General features: G+C 39.2%; 1 long non-coding RNA gene across 1 annotated transcript in view; it reads right to left on the bottom strand.

Annotated features, from left to right (window-relative positions):
* Positions 1-21,192, bottom strand: part of LOC108513642 (uncharacterized) — a 37,855-nt gene that overhangs the window by 2,273 nt on the left and 14,390 nt on the right. The window contains exon 2 of the long non-coding RNA XR_001880966.1: positions 12,194-12,314. This is a non-coding gene — a long non-coding RNA (uncharacterized LOC108513642). The remainder of the gene's footprint in view (positions 1-12,193; positions 12,315-21,192) is intronic.

Here is a 21,192-nt window from a genome sequence, read left to right as displayed (position 1 = left end):
TCTAAGAGCTGCAAAACATGTGCACTAGATGATGCTTCATTAACAGCTGTTAAATATCTTAACTCAAGAGTCTGAGGTGGCAGTTGCTTTTTATCTTTTGCCCATTCTGATCAACAAATATGAAGGTCAAGAGTGCTGTCTCGAGAAGGGTTCTGAGGTTGCGTCTGAGATCAGAGTCCTAGTTTATTGTTGATGTCTGCTGTGGGGGAGGGAGGCAGGAGTGGAGGAGGGAGGCAGGAGTGGAGGAGGGAGGCAGGAGTGGTGACACGTGCACATTTCACACATCCCACAGGTGTCCATAGCCTGAACCACTATGCATGGTGTTGTAAGCACAGTCTTCCTTACACACAGTTCCTATCATGTCACTATCCTCTTCCAGAATTCACAGTAGCTCCAGATAGCACTGCGTATCAATTATGGCATTATTTTAAGTCTTGTATCAATTGATTACATTTTCTAACTGCCCCTCCTCTTCCCTTTCTCACTTTCATACTTAGGTCCTCAATTTCTTTTCTATTGCTCCCTCTGTGTAAGTTATTAGATCTCATTGTTCTTCTACAGTCCTCAACCATTCCCACCTCCCCACCTCTACTCATGCTATCACTTCTTCGCTGGCCTGGATGGCGGTCTGAGCCAGTCTCCTCCTCAGACTCAAAAGAACATCCAAAATCTTTTGTGGCAGGCAAGTTTCTAATGCCTAATCCTAGCCCCATTTCTTCAGCTTTATGCTATATATTCTGTACCAAATTATCACATTCTTATTTTTATGTTGATTTATAGCCATTCTATGATTGTTTCAAGAGAGTTTTTTATCTTTTCTATTAAAGTATGTGTACCATAAAGATAAATACTGTACCTTTTAATTTATTGCATCTTAACTAAATAAATTATTGGCCAAGCACAATGGCTCACACCTATAATTCCACTTTGGGAGGCCAAGGTAGGAGGATCACTTGAGGCCACGAGTTTGATACCAGCCTAAGCAACATAGCAAGACCCCCATCTCTACAAAAAATTAAAGAATTAGCTGGGTATGATGGTTTACACCTGTAGTCCTAGCTACTCAGGAGGCTGAGGTTGGAGGATTGCATGAGCCCAGGAGTTTGAGGCTACAGAGAGCTGTGATCACACCTCTGCACTCCAGCCTGGGCAACAGAGCAAGACCATGTCTCAAAGAAAAGATTAATACAAATTTTAAAATTTTCTGTCATTTTATGGCTGTTATGATATACCAACAAGAGTCATATATTATTTTTAAATATTCTATTTTTATCCTTCATTACATGTAAAAAAAGAGAAAGGAACAAAGTATATTAACATTTTCTCTGGACTTTCTATACCCAGGCACAGGGCATAGAATTTGCATTATTTCATTCAATGCTCATAACAACCTATGAAAAAGACACTATTATTAATCCACATTTTCCAGGAGAGTAAACTAAACTCAAAGAGAGTAAGAGACATGCTCAAGGTCACACAGCTAATAAAACAGCGTTTTTGTTGTGCTTCATGGTCTCTCTTCTGACACAGTCCAAAGAAGATAAGTGCCTTTTATTACAGAAAAAATAAAAATTAGTCCAACTGGAGAGGTCCAGAATGTTGAAAGATTCAAATATTTTGAAATTCTACATTGGCTACTGTGTAAAATTATTTGTGTTGCTGTAACAAAATACCTGAAACTGGGTAATTTATAAAGAACACATTTTTATTCCTCACAGTTCTAAAGGTTAGGAAGCCCAAGATCAAGGTGCCGGCAAGCTGGGTGTCTAGTGAGGGCTGCTCTCTGCTTCCGAGATGGTGCCTTGTTACTGCATCATCCAGAGGAGACAAACTCTGTATCCTCAGATGGCAGAAGGAACAGAAGGGGTGAAAAAAGCAAACTCTCCCCATTAAGTCCTTTTGTAATGACATTAATTCATCCATGAGGGTGGAGTTCTCACGACCTAAACACCTCCCAAAAGCCTCCACCTCCCAACACGGTTGCACTGGGGATTACGTTTCCAACACATAAACTTTGGGGGCTGCATTAAGACCATAGTGGCCATGAATTCCCCTTTACATAAACAAGAGAATATCATCACATTATTGTAACACAACAGAGGGAAAGCTAATGCTACTGAATGGACATTTCAAAAATTAAGCATCTACTTCTTTCCTCAGGGGCAAGTAGACAGAATGAATTTGTTCCATTCATTCATTTCTCATGATATCATGATTTCTTATGATACCACTTTTCTCCACTCCACTTAGACAGTCCTTTCTGGTTTTATTACTGCCTTTCTTATTCTCTCCTGGCACCCAAAACAAAAGTAGTCAAGAAATGAATATAAATACACCACAGGTGGAAGCAGCTATAAGCCCTTCTATATTAGTTTTTGTTGATGAAAAATAAAAAGCCTCCTGTAGTGTATGGTTTTATTTATATAAGATTTATTTTGGAAAAGGAAAAACTACAGGGAAAGAACAAACTAGGGTTGCCAGGGGCTGAGGGTAGAAGGACGACACTAGCTACAAAGGGGCAGGAGATGGGGCGATGGAAGCACCCTGCCACCTTGATTGTGATGGTGGTTACATGATGGTATTCACTGGCCAAGACTCATTGAATGGTACACCTAAAAAGGATGAATTTCAGTTATGTAATCATACTTTACTAAATTTGGTTTTAAAATAAAGTTAAATTAAAAAGACAAGTAATTTGAAACATAAAATCTAGCAGCAAGAGCGTACAGATATGGCTTGCATGTGAGTATGTCACTCATCTATTATAAAATATATTGAAATTTGGATAGGTATCTAGTACATGGATTTGTATTTTTCTCAATAATTTAAGACCGTCAAGACCATTTAAATTAGATTGACGCAAGCTTTTGTAGGATTGAGAGGGTTCTCCTCAAAGAAATCGAGATCACAGGCTGAACCTTTCTCTACGAGTTGGAACATCAGCAAAACATTGGTGTGATGGATCCTTCTTTGAGAAGTTAACTTCTGCTGACATCTTCTCCGCTTACATTTGTAATTAAGAAGTTGCGTGTAATTAAGAAACTTTACTTCCATTTCCCAGGAAACAAAGTATTCCAGGAGTCCTTTAAAGCAAAAGCAGTAATAATTAAAAATGAAATGAGCCACATAAGATTATTAAACATGTGATCTGTCAAAATAAGGAAACCATGACCTAAATACTGCAAACTAACATTAGTACACTACATATCAGAAATTGGTTATTGTGTTAATCAATTTATTACCATTATAATAGTACAATATTGATTACATTACCTGGAATGTTTAAGAAAAAGGCAGATCAACCTTTAATTTATTTCCAGAGAGAATTAAAAATTGCTTATGTGTTAAAATGTACACATTACTAATAATAAAATGTACTATATACACTAATACATTTCATGGAAGTATATTTAACTTCTCAGTCTATTTTAGACAAAAGTTCTCCTTTGGGCTTTTATTATCCTTATTTGTAACCTTAACCAAAATAGTTATGTGCTTAGTAACTTTAAAACCATGAAAGTTAATATTAACCCATCTAAATTTTATGGTAAGAAATTTTAAATGTCTCAGGCTACCAGTTGATTCTGAAAAAACAGAAACTGTGATTATTACCTAATTAAAATAACTGCCTGTAAATGTGTTTTTAATTCTACTGTTTCAGTAGAAAATAAAATATAAGCAAAAAAATACAACTACTCAATGGCCTTAGGCCTTCACTTCTAAACCAGGTTTGTTTTTAAATAATAAAAGAAGCAGATAAGAATACCAGCTCATAGATTTAAATGTCATTTGTGCATAATAATGAGCACAAAAATCTAAATGCATTTCAAATTGTAATATCAATCAATAGTCACACTCTGCCTCTATTTAAAATTCTAAACAAATTCTTTAATAACAATTAGATTTGGCTATCGTTAGGTTTTACAAAAACAAGTTGTGTACTTCCTATAAAGAGCCAGTTCATTGAAAGAATATACATGCCCCCGATGTCAAAAATACCAGTCGGCTCAGAGGGTATGTACCGAAAATTGATAGGCTAAGCAATGAGAAAGAACTGAGCAACTTCTTGAGTTTCTGAGTGTTGTTGATGGCGCCACTTCCTAAAACGTTTAATCACACTGCTTTCAATGTGGACCTTTGGAATCAATATAGCATAGTGTTTTTGACACTATGCTTCACTGTGGGGCAAATAACTATGGGGCATTTTAAACTCTTTGTGCCTTATTCATAAAATGGAGTCAATGAATAGCCCATAAAATCATTGTGAGGATTAAATGAGATAGCACATATAATGTTCTTAGGACAGTGTTTAGAATACAGTAGGCAATCCTTGAGCGGTTTTGTTGGTGGTGCTGTTGCAATGCTAGCTGCCTGTAAATGTGTTTTTAATTCTAATAGTCTTTTGGAGCATTTACTATTTTCCAGACACTAATATACTTTGCTTTTCTTTATCTCTACGAAGTAGTGCATTAGCTCCATTTTACAGATGGTAAAACTGAGTTCAGAGAGTTTAAGTAACTTGTCCAAGGGCACATCAACATAGAAAGCCTGAATTCGTATCAAGATCTGAAATCAGAGCCTGAGTTCTGTTCATTTTTACACTCCAGCAACATGACTCTTCATCCTTCATCTTCACACATTGAAGGGAATAATCAAGATGTTCTTTACTTAAAACTAAGTAAATGAAGTCAGCGATGCATGAGTTTTTGAAAGAGTCAACATTTAAAGTCTTAGAACACATGTCCTTAATTCCAATTAAGAATATCCTAGAGAATGAATAATGGAGGAATGTGGAGGGTTAAATAGTTATGTAAGATGAAGCACATGGGTTTGAGAAGTTTTGGGTACTACAAATCAGCGGGGTAAAGTTGATATTCATTCAAGAACTATGTTTCTTCATCTGTTCTACAAACTAGCTGATTTTCTTGAATGGAGAGATTGTCTCCTCTTAGCCTGGAATGGGGGCAGTCTAAGTGATTTCTAACCCTATAGCTGTGTGACACCTTGAGGGCTGAGACAGGTGGGTAGAGGGATGTAGAACAAAGAGTTGTGACATCTTCTTACCTTTGTTGACTTGTTTTTAAAGGGCCATTAGACCTACTTTTACACATCATTTTGCTCCCCATCAAGTCTGATTTTAGGTTTTTCTTCCAATTGTTTGTATCATTCAGCAACCATTTCAAATTGAATGCTATTTGAATTGTATTTGGAAGTCAAGAACATCTTCCATAAAACTACTTGTACATAGCTAGAGGCAGATGTTAACTGGTGCCTTCTACAAGACAGGGCCCACAATTAAACCTGGAGAAATGGAGGTGAGATGGTGCTGCAAAATTATGTTTGGAGGGGGACCTTATAAAGCAAGGGGATTTAGGGGATACCAGAAGTAGAAATGTTATCCTAGTATAAATGAAAGACACAAAACTACAGCTGTAATCCCATTTGCATCTGATGTCTCTGGCCAAGCCTACCCTTTGCTCCCGATTGTGCATTGTGATCTCAAAGTATTCATTCCTGATTTTCATTAACCATTTCTCAAATGTGTCCCTATTATTTTGAAATCTAGTTTTCTAAAATATAAGCATTCCTAGACTGCTCAAAGGGAATGCCTGCCTCTCTGCTTTAAATGAGGTAACAGATATAGATGTGTTTTCAGCACTTCAGAATAAAATACAGTACAAATGTTGGGTATATAAAAAAGAATATTGTAATTTATTTTCTCATGAGTCAGATAATTAACCTTGAAATATCCCAAATAAAAGCATATGCTACCCTCGATTAATTCTTAAATAAGTTTTCAAATTTAAAAAAATGTTCAACAGTTAAAAATATGCTGTAGTCAATTAGCAGAATACTTAGCAAGAAACAATGTTTAACTTAGTAGCCTCATAAGTAACTGGTCAGAGGCAAAGCATTTTATTTTGAAGACTAAGTGTTCCCCTAATTCTTTCCTCATCTGCGCAGTGGCAATATACCATCAACCTTTCCTATAAGGCTTGCAGAAAGAATCCAAATCTACTACTTACAACCTATTCTTGTTGTTCTGATATAATTTATTTCCTATACCACATGTAGAGTATGATTTCTTTTTTCTTTTCTTTTCTTTTTTTGAGGTGGAGTCTCACTCTGTTGCAAGGGCTGGAGTCCAGTGGCACAATCTCGGCTCACTGCAACATCTGCCTCCTGAGTTCAAGCAATTCTTATGCCTCAGCCTCCTGAGTAGCTGGGACTATAGGTGGGTGCCACTACACCACGCTTATTTTTGTATTTTTAGTAGAGATGGGGGTTTCACCATGTTGTCCAGGCTGGTCTTGAACTCCTGAACTCAAATGATCTGTCCACCTCAGCTTCCCAAAGTGCTGGGATTACAGATGGGAGCCATCATGTCTGACCCAATTTTTCCTTTTTTGTTGTTGTTTATACATCTTATTTTCCCAGTGAGCAAGACAATTGCCAGACTACCACATTCATTTCTCTATTTTTCTTAACCTAGACTTTAGGGAACATTTATCAAGTTCAATTGAATTTAACCAAATTCTAAGTAGAAAATTGTCATTATCACCACATCACTGTGTTCATTACTATTAATCCAAATAGACAGTCATATTAAAGGCACAGAAACTATTTAAACCAATGGGAATTGGCTTATAAAGCACAAACTAGGACTGAGAAGCAGATGTTTAAAGCGTTATGACGGACCCATCGGACAGTTCTTAAAAGGCACAAAGACATAGGGCCAAGTCATTCAGTACCGACCACTGGCATTGGATTATGTTTTCCTTGCTGGCCAGTAGGTCCAACAAGATATTTATGGAAAGAAGAAAACAGTATGATATATAGTAAAAACAGTTTGTCCCAGGACAATTCCTTCTTCTCAGTAGGTCTGAGTTTTCCAAGTCAAATTCGCTGAAATAGAAAGTATTTAAATTAAAGAGCAATAATTCAAGAGCAATACCTGGGTAATTTATGGTTTTTAGTCCAAGAGTTCAAAATGGGAAGGGTAAGCAATATACTTCTCATCTACAATGTTTGTGTGTGTGTGGTGGGCGGGGAGAAGGGATGATATGGGAACTAGCAATACCACTACATCCAGGCCTCACCATGACACAAAATGGTATGAAATGTACACATCACCAGTCAGTTTACAATGTTAGGAGGTACAAATTCCTGAGTATAGTTGATGTGGGAACCTGGGCTCAAATCTGACACGTTAACATGTAGTTGGTATATCTCTAGTGTCCATAATCTCACTATAACATGTTTCATCATATTCATTAAGGAAGAAAAGAAGAATACATGTGGTCACCAGATTTGTTTTTGTTTCTAAAAGAAAGCTGCATCCTTTAATTACCCCTTACCATCTTATTGCTCCAATTATTACTGCAACTTTGAAATAATTTTTTTGACATAGGCTTTTTAATCAAGAACAAACAAGACCACACATCCTCCTGATTGATACATTAAAAACATATGTCTATTATGATAAATACCCTATGAAGAATATATTTTAGTGAAAAGCCAAAAGCTGAACAAAATGATGGAATGAGACTCTTGACTATTGATCACCTTTTCCAAAGTCGCCCCTCTTCAGAATATCAAGCCTGTAATGTGCTGAATAGGACCTCAATAACGTGTGTGCTTTCTGCCAGGATATCTGGTTGGTCTAGAAGGTCCAGAGTGTGATTCTGACCTCAACTTTGCCATGCTCAAGAGTGAAAATCATAGAACCAATGGGAAGAGAAATTTACTTGTGACATAAAAACTTGTAAACATTGTAAAAACTTGTAAAACTTGTACATGACAAGCAGGTCTGCAGCCAGATGTCACTGACATTTTTAATTTTCCTGTATAAAATTTTCCATGCTTAACCAGCTGGTATTGAAGAGCAGTTGGATAAAAAAGAAATTCTAGATACTGACTGGATAATTCCAATGCATGACATTAAATAATGAACATGTGAGCTATGTGCAAAAGAATAGAAAGATTGACATCTATTGGGGATAGTCCACACATAAAATATGTTTATACAAAAGCACATAAGAAGAGCAATTTGAGATCCAGCAGTACAGAATAATGGCATAGAAGAACATCAAATACAATGTGCAAAAAGGAACAAAGGAAGAGGAAGAGAAACAACACACACACAAAAAATAGAACACAGAACAACACCAGTACCAAAAGGGGAATTGCTAAAGACACAAGAGAAAATAAAGATCAACTGATAGGTTCACAGAATAAAATACTGCTTTTAAACATAACAAGATTGTGGGATTTTTGGCAGAGTTATATTAAGGATTCTTGATTTGTTTTGTTTTCACTTCAGATATTATTGAAGATTGAAGAAATTCCAGACTTCCAGGCTGAGAAATTGAAAATGAATGAGACCCTGATTGGTATGGAAGAATCAAATTGTAAGAGTCAGAGGAAAGAGAACTGTGTACCCCAAGGGACATGAGTGGCTGCTCTGGGAATTGTGTAGTTGTACCATGTCAGAGCTTGAGGCATAAGTTGGAGGGATAAATCCCCATGAAGACAGGATTTTTACGTTGTGAGAATGAGCAAGTGTATCAAACATAGTCCACACTCAATAAATATTAGAATAAACTGAATGAAAAGCAGTTGATAAAAAGTAAACAAAAGCAGGGAGTTAAAGGAAAGAGCTTTAGAAGGTCCCCTCGGCTGTCAAACAGAAACCTGGAAGTAATTTCAAAAGTGGCAGGAGGCGAAAAAGTCAGGTACAGTGTTAAGAAAAGCCAAAGTTATGGACATTATGGTGCTACACAACATTGATTCTTTTTCTTCCGCTTTCTCAGACGAAAATGAAGCAGTGGAAACTAAGATCTTCCTGTGAGTATGTAGAAGTAGTTACAGAAAGAAGCTGGTTGCAAAATATCAAGAGTCTTCAACTAGGATGCTTGGGTCTTTCACCCCCGCTACATAGCATTCCATTCTCACTACTCATGTGTGAAAGATGGTCCATGGCTTCTACCAGATTCTCAAAGAGCTTGTTACCCTAACAAAGGTTACGAACCACCATTCTAGAGAAAGTAATCTTTTTGGCCACTGGGGGCAAGTCTGAAGGAGTTTTGATGGAAAGTTGGCTGACATCTGCCCATCCTTATTCATCCTCACCACTTTCCCTTCCATCTCAGCGGAAGAATTGCTGTCCTCTTGAGCCTTCTCTGCATTTTAAATCTCACCCCACCCCACCCCACCCCATCTCCACTGCTTTTTCTCACTTGCCTTTGTCCCATAAATATTGTTGTTCCCAAGACTCTATATCCAATCCCTTTCTCTTCACACTTTATACATTCTGTCTGGCTGATCTGTATTCTATCTGGCTCCAGCCAATTTATAAATGATGGCTCCAAAGTCTGCAAACATAGGTGAATACATAAGAAATGATTTATTGATACAGTATTAAAATACCTGACAAAATATTATTATCTATGTTTCCAGAATTTATGGCCATCTGCACATATTTATGGTTTCCAAATCAATCTCAAGCCAAGAAGTCTTTCTTGAGCTGGATGTGATTTTTAGACTGTGGAGTGTCAATGGAACATCTCCACCTGGCATCCCCCAAACACTTCTCACACAAAATGTCAAAATCAAAGCTCACTATTTTTCCTTCTGCACTCCCCATCTCAGGGATTGGTATCCCCCTTCTTATCCAACTCCCAAAGCAGAAACCTGGGAATTATCCTCAGCAGTTCCCTCCTCTTCACCACTTCTCTTTCCAACTGGTCACCAATCCCGTGTATTCTAACTCAAATACTTTACAACTCTGCTCCCACCCCAGCCCATCTTTACTGATATTACTTTAGTTTAAGCACTTACCATTTCTTGCCTCCTCTTTTATTACATTAGAGCTTCTCCCCATTGGTCTTCCTAATACAATCTCACCCCTTTTTAGGCCCTCCTCCAAAGAACCTTTCTAAAATACAAATCTGATAGTGATAATTCATCACAAGCATACCTCAGATATTGTCAGTTTGGTTCCAGACCACCACAATAAAGCAAATATTGTAATAAAGTAAGTCACATGAATTATTTTTGGTTCCCAGTACATAGAAAAGTGGTGCACACATTGTTTCTTTAGTCATACTACTGCACACTTAATATGTGTGCACTTATTAAGTGTATAAAACAATGTATGTACCTTAACTAAAAAATACTTCATTGCTAAAAATTACTAATGATCATTTGAGCCTTCAGCAAGTTGTAATCTTTTTGCTGGTGGAGGGTCTTGCCTCAATAGTGATGTCTGCTGACTGATTAGGGTGGCGGCTGGTGAAGGTTGGGGTGGCTGTGGCAATTTCTGAAAATAAAACAGCAGTGAAGTTTGCCACTTCGATTGACTCTTCCTTTTACAAAAGATTTCTATGTAGTGTCTGATGCTATTTCATATCATTTTACCACAGTGGAACATCTTTCAAAATTGGAGTCAATCCTCTCAAACTCTGCTGCTACTTTACCAACAAAGTTTATGTAATATTCTAAATCCTTTATTGTCATTTCAATGATGTTCACAGCATCGTTACCAGGAGAAGATTTCATCTCAATAAACCACTTTATTTGCTCAACTACAAGAAGCAACTCCTCATCTTTTAAAGTTTTATCATAAGATTGCAGCAATTCAGTCACATCTTTGGGCTCAACTTCTAATTCTAGTTCTCTGGCTATTTCTAACACATCTAGAAGTTGCATCTGCCACTGAAGTCTTGAACCCTTCAAAGCCATCCATAAGGATTGAAATCAACTTCTTCCAAACTTCTGTTGATATTTTGACCTCTTTCCATGAATCACAAATGTCCTTAATAGCATCTAGAATGGTGACTCCTTTCCAGAAGGTTTTCCATTTATTTTGCCAAGATCCACCCAGAGGAATCACTATCTATGGCAGCTATAGCCTTATTAAATGTATTTCTTAAGTAATAAGTCTTAAAAGTCAAAATTACTTCTTGCTCTATGAGCTACAGAATGGATGTTGTGTTGGTAGGCATGAAAACATTCACCTTCTCGTATATCTGCACTAGACCTCTTGAGTAACTAGGTGCATAGATAATGAGCAGTAATATTTTGAAAGAAATCTTTTTTTCAGTAAGCCATGCTTACTGATATCCGACCATCTAGGCTTTGTTGTTCCATTTATAGAGTACAGAGCAGATTTAGCATAACTCTTAAAGGCCCCAGGATTTTCAGGATAGTAAATGAGGACTGGCTTCAACCTAAAGTCAGCAGCTGCATTAGCCCCTAACAAGAAAGTCCATCTGTCCTTTGAAACTTTGAACCCAAGCATTGATTTCTCCTCTCTAGCTAGGAAAGTCCTAGATGAAATTTTCATCTACATTGAAAACCTGTTGTTTAGTGTAGTCACCTTCATCGGTTATCTTAGCTAGATCTTCTGTATAACATGCTGCAGCTTTTGCATGAGCACTTGCTGCTTCACCTTGCACTTTTACATTACAAAGAACAGCTTCTTTTTTTAAAATGCATGAACCCATCTCTACTAGCTTCAGAGTTGAGGCTAAGAAGTTCTCTGAGCAGGAGGAGCAGACCTGTGGTCAGGCACTAGGGCAAGCCATGGCTATATCCATAGGACACTACACTTAGGAAACGTGAACATCCTTTTATGAGTGCAGGCCCAATTTTTTTTTACTTTTAGTAAGATACTTATCTGTTGGCTCTTTTTCTAATAACACCTTATGTATTCCAAGGAAACAGAGGTTTTCCTCCTTCACAGCAGAAATAGAGGTTTTCCTCCTTCACAGCACAGTCAATTAAGAGAACTGAAAACAGGTTAAAAAATGTTGGGCTTGTTTATATCTTAATTTAAAAACTGGGAAATACAATCCTGGCAAAACAGTCATTATTTCTGGATTCCTTCAAGAAGCAAAAAATCAAAATCTTTCAGAGCAGAATGTGAGCACTCTGCACCCAGTCATTTTGTGCTCCAGGTTTAGGCAGTGGTGACTCAGGTCAATGTAGGAGACCGAGGAAGGTCATCTGGAGGTCAGGCGGGCAAGCTTAGGGGTCCCACTTTACATGTTGAGGTTCAGGTCAGATTTAAAAAAAAAAAAAAAGGGAGTTTTGAGTCTAAGTTTTTAAATGACCCATTACACATTTCTTCTTTTACAGATGCACAATAAATTGAGGCACAGAGAAGTTACAAAAAATTCCAAAATCATACCTCTAGTTGGTGGCAGAGATTTGATGACACAAAGGGAGACCAAGTCAAAAACTATTCAGACATTCTCTAGGAGCTTTCCATCTACGAGTGGAAAATCAATGTTCCATGTTCCAATACCCACCTGCGGAAAATCCAGAGTGGTATATAAGTATTAAAGTCATGACTGGATAGGTATATACATCCATACAGACTAACATCAATATTTTCAGCTTCATATATTGAAAAAAAAATCTCAAAAACAATGTGATAATTTGTAATATCTAATTTATAAAATTTAGAAGTTGCTTTAGCTAAGCAGACCAGTGAGGGTACAGTCAATAAAACGAAAATCATTCTGTATCTTTGAAAACAAAAGTGTTTTTGGTACAGAGAATTGGTTTCATATATGATAAAAAAAAAAAAAAAAAAAAAGCTGAGAATCTCAACAAATGGTGCAACTTCCCCCAGATGAGCAATTGCAAGCAGGCATGGCCACTCTTTGGGCTGGAGGTAAGCAGGAGGAGTTGGTGTCCCTAGAGCTAGGCCAGGAAGGGTGTTTCCGGCAAAGGACCAGGCTTGTAGAGGAAGAAGCTGTCCAGTGGGGTCTGAAGTCTTGGAAAAGACTCAGTCTCAACTTTATCCTCAAGAACCACAAAAAAATGGTAAGAGAAAGTCAACTTAAATTAGGAAATGACTCTTCCCCAACTCCACCCTATCTTTCCCGTTCTGTGTTTTGATTGCAATCCAATTCATCTTCACCCCCCAGGCATCTCTCCAAATGAAGGAAGCCATCCAACGGTGCTGATCTAAGTCAATCGCTCTTATCCTTTGGGGTTAGGAATAGCTGCATGAGGAGTGAGCCATCACATGACAAGGTGACCCAGAGGAGTGTGGTTCCTGAGCATAATGAAAATGCCAAGGTTAAAGATGATGACTAACTGCAGTTAAATCACCTTCCAAGTTCTACTTTGCTTAATTAATCCTTTGGTCACTCTCTGGCATATAATGAAATTCTTAAAGGAACGTTTTAAACCTACACAGTCAGTTTCCCCATTCAAGCCAGCAAAAGTATGATCCAGAAAGATAGGAAACAGAAAAATCAATTCTATTTACCAGTGAGGTGTTTTTGGAAACCCACTATTCTTCATATCTATTCCTTAGGGGACAGGGGGATACCAGAAAGAGTCTCTGCCCTACTGTTAACCATCTAGGGGGAATATGCAACAAGGGAGTGTGAATTCCCACTTTCAAGGTCACCTTGACATGTGGAGGTTTTCCAACATTTTGGAACCTGCCTCATTCCAGCACATTGCTTTGTTGTGGCATCAGCTGTCAGTGGGCTGGATGACAGGAGCAACCAAAGCCTGAGTCCCTAAATTAAGAGGCTTCTATGTGCTATCTCATTTAATTTTTAGAATGATCATATGAAGACAGAACTTCTACCTCCTTATGAGGAAGAAATGGCTTAGGAAGCCCTAACATGCAGAATTTAAATTCTCTTTCCTTCCAGCTCACACTCCCACACGGACACACAGGCCACACCTAATCCATCCCTCTCCCCTCATTCATTCATTCATCCATTATTTCACTTAATAAACAGTTATTGGTTGGGCACAGTGACTCACACTTTTAATCCCATCCGAGGCTGGAGGATTGCTTGAGCACAGGAGTTTGAGACCAGCCTGGGTAACATAGCAACACCTCATGTCTACTAAAAATATTTTTTAAATTAGGCAAGCACGATGATATGTGCTTGCAGTCCCAGCTGCTTGGGAGGCTGAGGTGGGAGGATCGCTTGAGCCCAGGAGTTAGAGGTTGCAGTAAGTTATGATCACACCACTGCACTCCAGCCTGGGCAACAGAGCAAGATCCTGTCTAAAAAAAACCCAAAAAACAAACAAAAGACACTATTGATCACCTACTGTGTGCCAGGCACCAGGGATATAGCAGAGAATTTTTAAAAAGAAAAAAATTCCCACTGTCATGGAGTTTATATTCTAGTCTAAGAGGATAGCCAAAATAAATCAAAATATATCATTTATCCAATGATACTATGGTGTTATGAATAAAAACAACAATAATATAAGGAAAGGCCATGTATTTTCCTAGGATGAGAATAACTGACATTTTTTAAGAGGTCAAGGAAAGCTTTTTTGTAAAGATGAACTATTGAGGAAAGCTCTAAAGTAGGTGAGAGTGGGAGGCATACAAATAGGAAAGAGCATTCCAGCCAGAATGAACAGCAAGTGCAGAGGCCCTCGGGTTGCAACATGCCTTGTAACATGCTCCACAAACAGCAAAGGGTCTACGGTAACTGAAGTGGAGTGAGGGTAAGAAAGAAATAGTGGGAGATGAGCTCAGAAATGTGAGAGAGATGAGATTTTGTAGGGCCTTCTGGGCTTTTTTAAGAACTCTGGCATTTACTCTGAGTGAGATGGGGAACCAGTAGAACAGAAGACTGACATGCTCTGACTTGCTTTTTAAAAAGGATTGCTCTGTCTGGTGGATGGAGAAAGGAATGGAGGGGCACAAGTGCAAAAGCAAGGAAATCAATTGCAATAATCCAGAGGACAGATGGAGTTGGAGGCGATAAAAGGTCAGATTCTGCATATATTCGAGACAAATTTTTAAGATCCTCCAGAGTACAAATTTATGGCCATTCATTCTTTCCCTGAGTCTTTAGGCTAAATCTGCGATGTTCATATATCCAAGGTCCAGGAACTTGGACCAGTGAGGAGCTCAGTTACCAAAGGTTGGATTTGGTTAGTGTCTTTTATTGATTTTAAAGAAACTGAAGCAGGGAGTTTAATGAAAAAGAAAGGAGATAAGTAGTTAATATTGGTCAGGATAAGGAACTGCAGCATCAATATACTGAGTTCCTAATGTTTTTTGTTGTTTTTGTTTGTTTATTTGTTTGTTTGAGATGGAGTTTCACTCTGCCACCCAGGCAGGAGTGCAATGGTGCGGTCTTGGCTCACTGCAACCTCTGCCTCCTGGGTTCAAGCAATTCTCCTGCCTCAGCCTCCCAAGTAGCTGGGATTACAGGTGCCTACCACTTAATACGTTAAGTCCCTATATTTAAAAGATTTCTATATACTATCTCATTTAATCCTTAAAACAATCATATAAAGACAGAACTTATTTTATGGGGAAGCAACAGCTCAAGAAGGCTTAGTAACTCGGTCTGAGTCACATGATTAAGACAAGGCTAAGTTGAAACTTAAGTCTGGCTCACTTGTCTCTAAAGTCTGTGGCATTTCCTCTACACTACAATTATTCATTCACTCAATGAATGTTTATTGAATCCCTAGTGCAGCCGCATAAGACAGACATGAGCAAGATAGGGTACTTGACCTCAACAAACTTCTAACTGTAAATGTGGCACTGAGGCTTAGAAAAGAAGCTATTTTCGGCCGGGCGCAGTGGCTCAAGCCTGTAATCCCAGCACTTTGGGAGGCCGAGACGGGCGGATCACAAGGTCAGGAGATCGAGACTATCCTGGCTAACATGGTGAAACCCCGTCTCTACTAAAAAAATGCAAAAAATTAGCCGGGCGAGGTGGCGGGCGCCTGTAGTCCCAGCTGTTCCAGAGGCTGAGGCAGGAGAATGGCGTAAACCCGGGAGGCGGGGCTTGCAGTGAGCTGAGATCCGGCCACTGCACTCCAGCCTGGGCCACAGAGCGAGACTCTGTCTCAAAAAAAAAAAGAAAGAAAAGAAAAAGAAAAGAAGCTATTTTCTGGAAAATATCGTTTTCTTTCTTTCATTCATCGACCAAATATTTATTGAGTGCCTACTAAGTACCGGCATAAATGTCTTTCTCTCCTGAAGCTTACATTGTGGTAGGGGGATCCAGACAACAAACAAAATGTAAAACCCCTCAGGCAGGGATACATACTATAGAGAGAAATAAAGTCGGGCTGCAGAGCTCTGATTATTCTACGTGGATTGGTCAGGGATGCTTCCTCTGCTAGGATCATGTGTAAGCAAGGACTTAAAAAAAAGTGATGGAGTATGACATGCAAATATCTCAGGAGAGAGCCTTCCTGCCAGAAGGAAGAGCTACTGCAAAAGCTCTGGGTACTCCAGGAAGAGCAAGAAAGCAAAATGGCAGGAGTGGCAGGAGCAAGGGAGATGGTGGTAGGAGACAAGGTCAGCAAGGTGGTAGTGGACTGTCTAGCCAAGAGATCAGTTGGGAGGCTATTGCCATAATTCAGGAGAGAAATTATGCAAATTTAGACCATGTAAGAAGGAGTGGCCACAGTGAGAAATAAAAAGATTTGGGATATATTTTGAAAGTTGGGAATTTGCTGACACATTTTATATGGAGTGTATGAGAAAAAAATTTGACCTCAGCTACAGGAAGCACAGAGTTGTATATTCGGAGTTGGGGAAGACTATAGGAAAAACAGATTTGGAAGGGAATCAAGACAAATTAAGTTTTAGGTGTTGGAAGGGGGTTGATGTGTTAGTCTGAAGTGTGAGGGAGAGAAGCAGGCTGAAGATATAAGTGTAAGTGTATACCTGGTATTTACATCTCTGAGTCCAGATACAATCACCTAGGGAGCAAGCACAGCTGGAGAACAGAAGACCTCTGAGCCTGCTGACTCTCCAACCTTTAGATGAAAAGGAGGCAGCAGAAAAATCCTAACCCCATACCTACTAAGTCAGAATATTGGGAGTTTGAGTTTAGATATTTATATTTTAACAAGCTCCCCAACTATGGTAATATACAGTTGAGCTTGGGAACAACTGAAAAACTTAGACCTGCACTCAATGACACACCTTCTTGTCATAATTTAGTAAAGTACTTTTAATTGTGTCACTAATTTTAGGTAATCTAGTAAAGTGCTTGTGAGATGGGAATTATGAATAGACAGCCAGGGAAGGAGGAAATGTCCGATGCTATAGCTTATGCTTCCAACCAAAAGACGTGATGTTTTCTATAAATTCCAAAAAATTAGCTGTCCCAAATTTCCATTCCTATATGCTCTCAGATGTGTTCCTAGTTTTTGAATAGAGAAAGGTGGGTAGATGTTTTTAAGCATCTTGGTTGGTTTTTGTTAATTCATTGTTTCATCACATGAGGTAGCCAAAGAAATCTTAGCTTGCTTCTGTGTGCCTATTAAACAAGGGAGCAGATGACAAAAAGATTGATGCTAACCAATTTTTCATGAGGTTAGAGTTATCCAGGAAAGTGTCAAGAGTAGATACCCTAAAAAGGGATTCTGATAGATAGATATGTATCACTGAGTTTCACAAAGCCGTGCGTCTGAATGTGAGATCAACAAAAGGGAGAGTAAGAGCCAAAAGCCAGTGCAAGCAAAATGGCCCCAAGAGAGTCACTGCAGCCGACTTCACATTTATATATAGTATACACCGCTTGTCACAGCAATAGCCACATATACGAGGATTGAAATTCTAAGTGGATGATAAATACCAATACAAGACGAACTAATCAAGAGGAGTGGAGCTGATTAAGGCTGTAGTGTTTAGCACTGCCAAAAGATAAAATGATCAGAAAGCTCAAACTGAGGATTCAGGGAGGAAAAATGGCTGTATTTGCTGAAAGGTTCAATAAATGTTTGGAGAATCAAATCCCTATAGAACCTCATATATAGAGAGGTTATACTTGATCTCTTGATCTGTTTACTGGCAGCATGGGAATTACCTGGAAACTTATTAGAAATACAGAATCTCAGGCCAACCCCCAACCTCCTAAATCAGAATCAGCATGTTAATAAAGATCCCAGAGGATCTGTGTGCACACTAAAGTTTGAGAAACTCTGATGAAAGAGTCTGTTGCCTTTAAAATTATCACTGACAAGGAGGGTGGAAGGAAGGGAAGTAGTGGCTGGCTCAGCACTAGACTTAAGAATGAACAGATACCTAAACTTGCCTTCTCAGAGTTCAATAAAAAATCCAGGAAGCTCCTCAGTTTGTTAAGTGAAAGAAGATTGAAGAAGGAGAAATTTGGAGACAAGGTCTGAGCCCTCAATCAAGTGCAATCCCAGGCTAGTTACTTGGGCTCCAACTGTTCCCATAGCAAGGCACAGATATGGAAGCATAAACTCTGATTTAGGGGACATTCTGTGTGAGCTGACAAAGGCACCAAGAGAAGAATCAAGGTGGTTTGGGTAGTCACAGCAGTCACTAAGAGGAGCAGGCACTCACCCTTCAGAAAGTCCTTTCCATTCAGAAAGGAATGGAAATTATGGTCAAATAGCAACAATTCAATTTTGGTAAGGTAAGTGGAATTTCCAGATGCATGGAAAATATGAACTTTGGAGGACTTCACAAACATTAACATTTCTGCAAAGGCTTCAGTGGCCATGAATCACACTTTCTTGCATAGCACTGAATTCTAACCACCTCCTATACAGTGAACCTCAACCCCACAGGCCTAACCAAGTCCATCAGGAACAGAATCTGAGAACTATGTGTTCTAAGACAAACCAACACACGTGCTCTTGTCATTCTGAAAGTGTTTTCTGAAGAGGCCTCTTCCTTCTATACCACAGTGTTGAGCAAGGAGAGGAAAAAGTCATATCATTATCCCATATATTCTTTTCATCCAGCCACAATTACAGGGGGGCTTGCAGCATGTTATGTGAGCCTGTCATCAAGGCTGAAGCTAAAAAATTTGAATTACACAACAGTAAGACGGGCCCATGCATCCCGCTCAAACAAGGGAATTCAACCTCAAACCAACTTAAGGCACTTCTGCCATCCATGCCAACTGCCAGTTACCCTGAAGAGCTTAAACACACATTGGTACTGATGTTTTGCAAAGGGATCAGAAAAAAATATATATTATTAAAGCATTTATTAGTATAACCTTCAAGTCAGGTGCTATGCTAAGTGCATTCCATGCATTTTCACATTTTCTCTTCAAATGTAACACCTTCAAAAATTATGATTAGCTGTATTATCACCATTGTATAGATATGGGAACCAACACTCAAAAAGGTTCAATAACTTGTCCAAAGCCACATGGTAAGTATACAAGCAGGATTCAAACTTGGGCCACTTGACTCTAATACCTTATAGTTCACTACCAAACGGCTCAACTTCCCATTATCAACTGCCCAGCCTCCCAACGTGAATTATAATGGAATAGAATTTACGAGATAGACACATTTAACATCTGCTTAAAGAGAACTTACTTGCCTGGACAAGTGCCCACTTGCAAAGGAATGCCATAGAATACGTATTTATGGTATCTACTAGGCATGGGAAATGAATAATTGAAGTGAAAGATCTATGCAGAAGTAGAGCCATCTGCCTTTCCAATGTCACTTGGCCAGTAGACTTGGGCTCCCACTGTTCCCATAGCAAGGCACAGTTATGGTAGCATAAGCTCTGATTTGGGGGACATTTCTGCCTGAGCTAACAAGGCACCAAGAGAAGAATCACGGTGGTTTGGGTAGACAGCAGTCACTGAAAGGAGCAGGCACTCACCCTTCAGAAAACCTCTCTGATTCTAAGAGAGATTTCTACCACACTGTTACCACATTCTAGAAAAGGGTCAAGGGGAGTCCACTCTCTTCCCTAGAGGTGGGTAGTTAGCAGCCAACCCTCATGCAAGCCTCCAGGAGCACTCCATGGGGCAGTGGCAGGTTTATATGTCAGCAGGAAGCCAGCTTGCCACCCAGACACTAAACTATTATTGGAGCAGGCTAGACCTTGGCATCTGGCTGGTCTAGCTGTCGACACACCTTGCCAGTAACTGCAGGTGCTGGCTGCTGCTCTGGCACCGTCTCAGGAAAAGAAGAGTGCCAGAAAATATTACACAGACAAATTTTCAGCTAAGGGGCAGTGATTCTATCAATGTGCCAATGTGCCTTATCACTGTGTTGGTAGATAGAAGTCGGGTTATGATGTTACTGTGAGCCTATCTTAAGCATGGACACATAATCAGGGTTAGGAGGAGGCCTTTCTCATAATATTGTAGTCGTCAGTCAAGACAGCTTCATCATTGAGAACACACACACTCACCAAATAAATATATTTAAACATCAGCGGAAAATTTTCTGAGTTTTGAGGAGGTTATATATAAAGGATCACAGTGGGGAGGAAAAAACATTAATTTATTATGGAAAGAAATGATGACATCTTCAAACACCCAGATGAAACAGCATCTCCTTCCTGGCTGGGAATGTGTGGTGTTACGTGTGTGTCGTGGAGGAGGTGGTTGGGGGAGGCCGGGAGATGGTAGAAGTCTAAATAGAGCATAGTGTGGGTTGTTGGGCTCCCCAGGGTGAAGAAACCTTACTGGAAAATTAGTTTTAAAAGAACAGAGTGTTTGTAAGCAGGGTTCCTATATGACGCCAGTGAAAGGAAAGAAGATGGAAAACATCTTCCAATTCCAAAAGTTGAAAAAGAAGATAAAGACTAAGTTTCATGTAAGAAAACATCCTCTCATCGAAAAGCAGCTATTTGTTACTGCTTCAAGAAGTCATGTGTTTGATCTGGAAGGTTTCTGGCCTCCACTATGCCACCTGGAACCTCAGGTGTAGTCTCCTGATCTCTTGTAACCTGAGATTCTCCATCTACACACAGAAGCTAATAATGCCTCCAGGCCCAGCACTGTCCACACCTGCAACATGCCTGCCAGGAGAAGGTGTCTAACCTCTCCAGAGCATAATTAGTCACCCATCCCCAAGAAAATAAATACAAAGAGGTGTTAGAAAATGATGTCATTGCATTTAATTCACCAGTATTCGCTGCACTGGACATGTCCAGCACTGTGTGCTAACCAGCTAACCAGGATCAGAAAGGTGCTAAGGATTAATTTGTCCATTCCACAGCCACTTGGTAAGTACTTAGTCAATGTAGAACATTGGATTAGGTCCAGAGAAGGGTACCTGTCCCATGTCCTCAAGATGCTTGCTCCACAGTAGAGAATCTTAAGAAATATAAGTAAATCACAATGAGTTACGGTATTCTGTGAGATGCACCAAATGGTATAAGCTGGATTAGTTCACTGCTTGCCTTATAAAGGCCTTATTCTTCTTAAGGTT

Source organism: Rhinopithecus bieti, unplaced genomic scaffold, assembly GCF_001698545.2.
Source record: "Rhinopithecus bieti isolate Rb0 unplaced genomic scaffold, ASM169854v2 scaffold_29928, whole genome shotgun sequence".
NCBI lineage: Eukaryota > Metazoa > Chordata > Mammalia > Primates > Cercopithecidae > Rhinopithecus > Rhinopithecus bieti.
The sequence above is the reverse complement of the archived record's forward strand: the minus strand, read 5'-3'. Positions and strand labels throughout refer to the sequence as shown.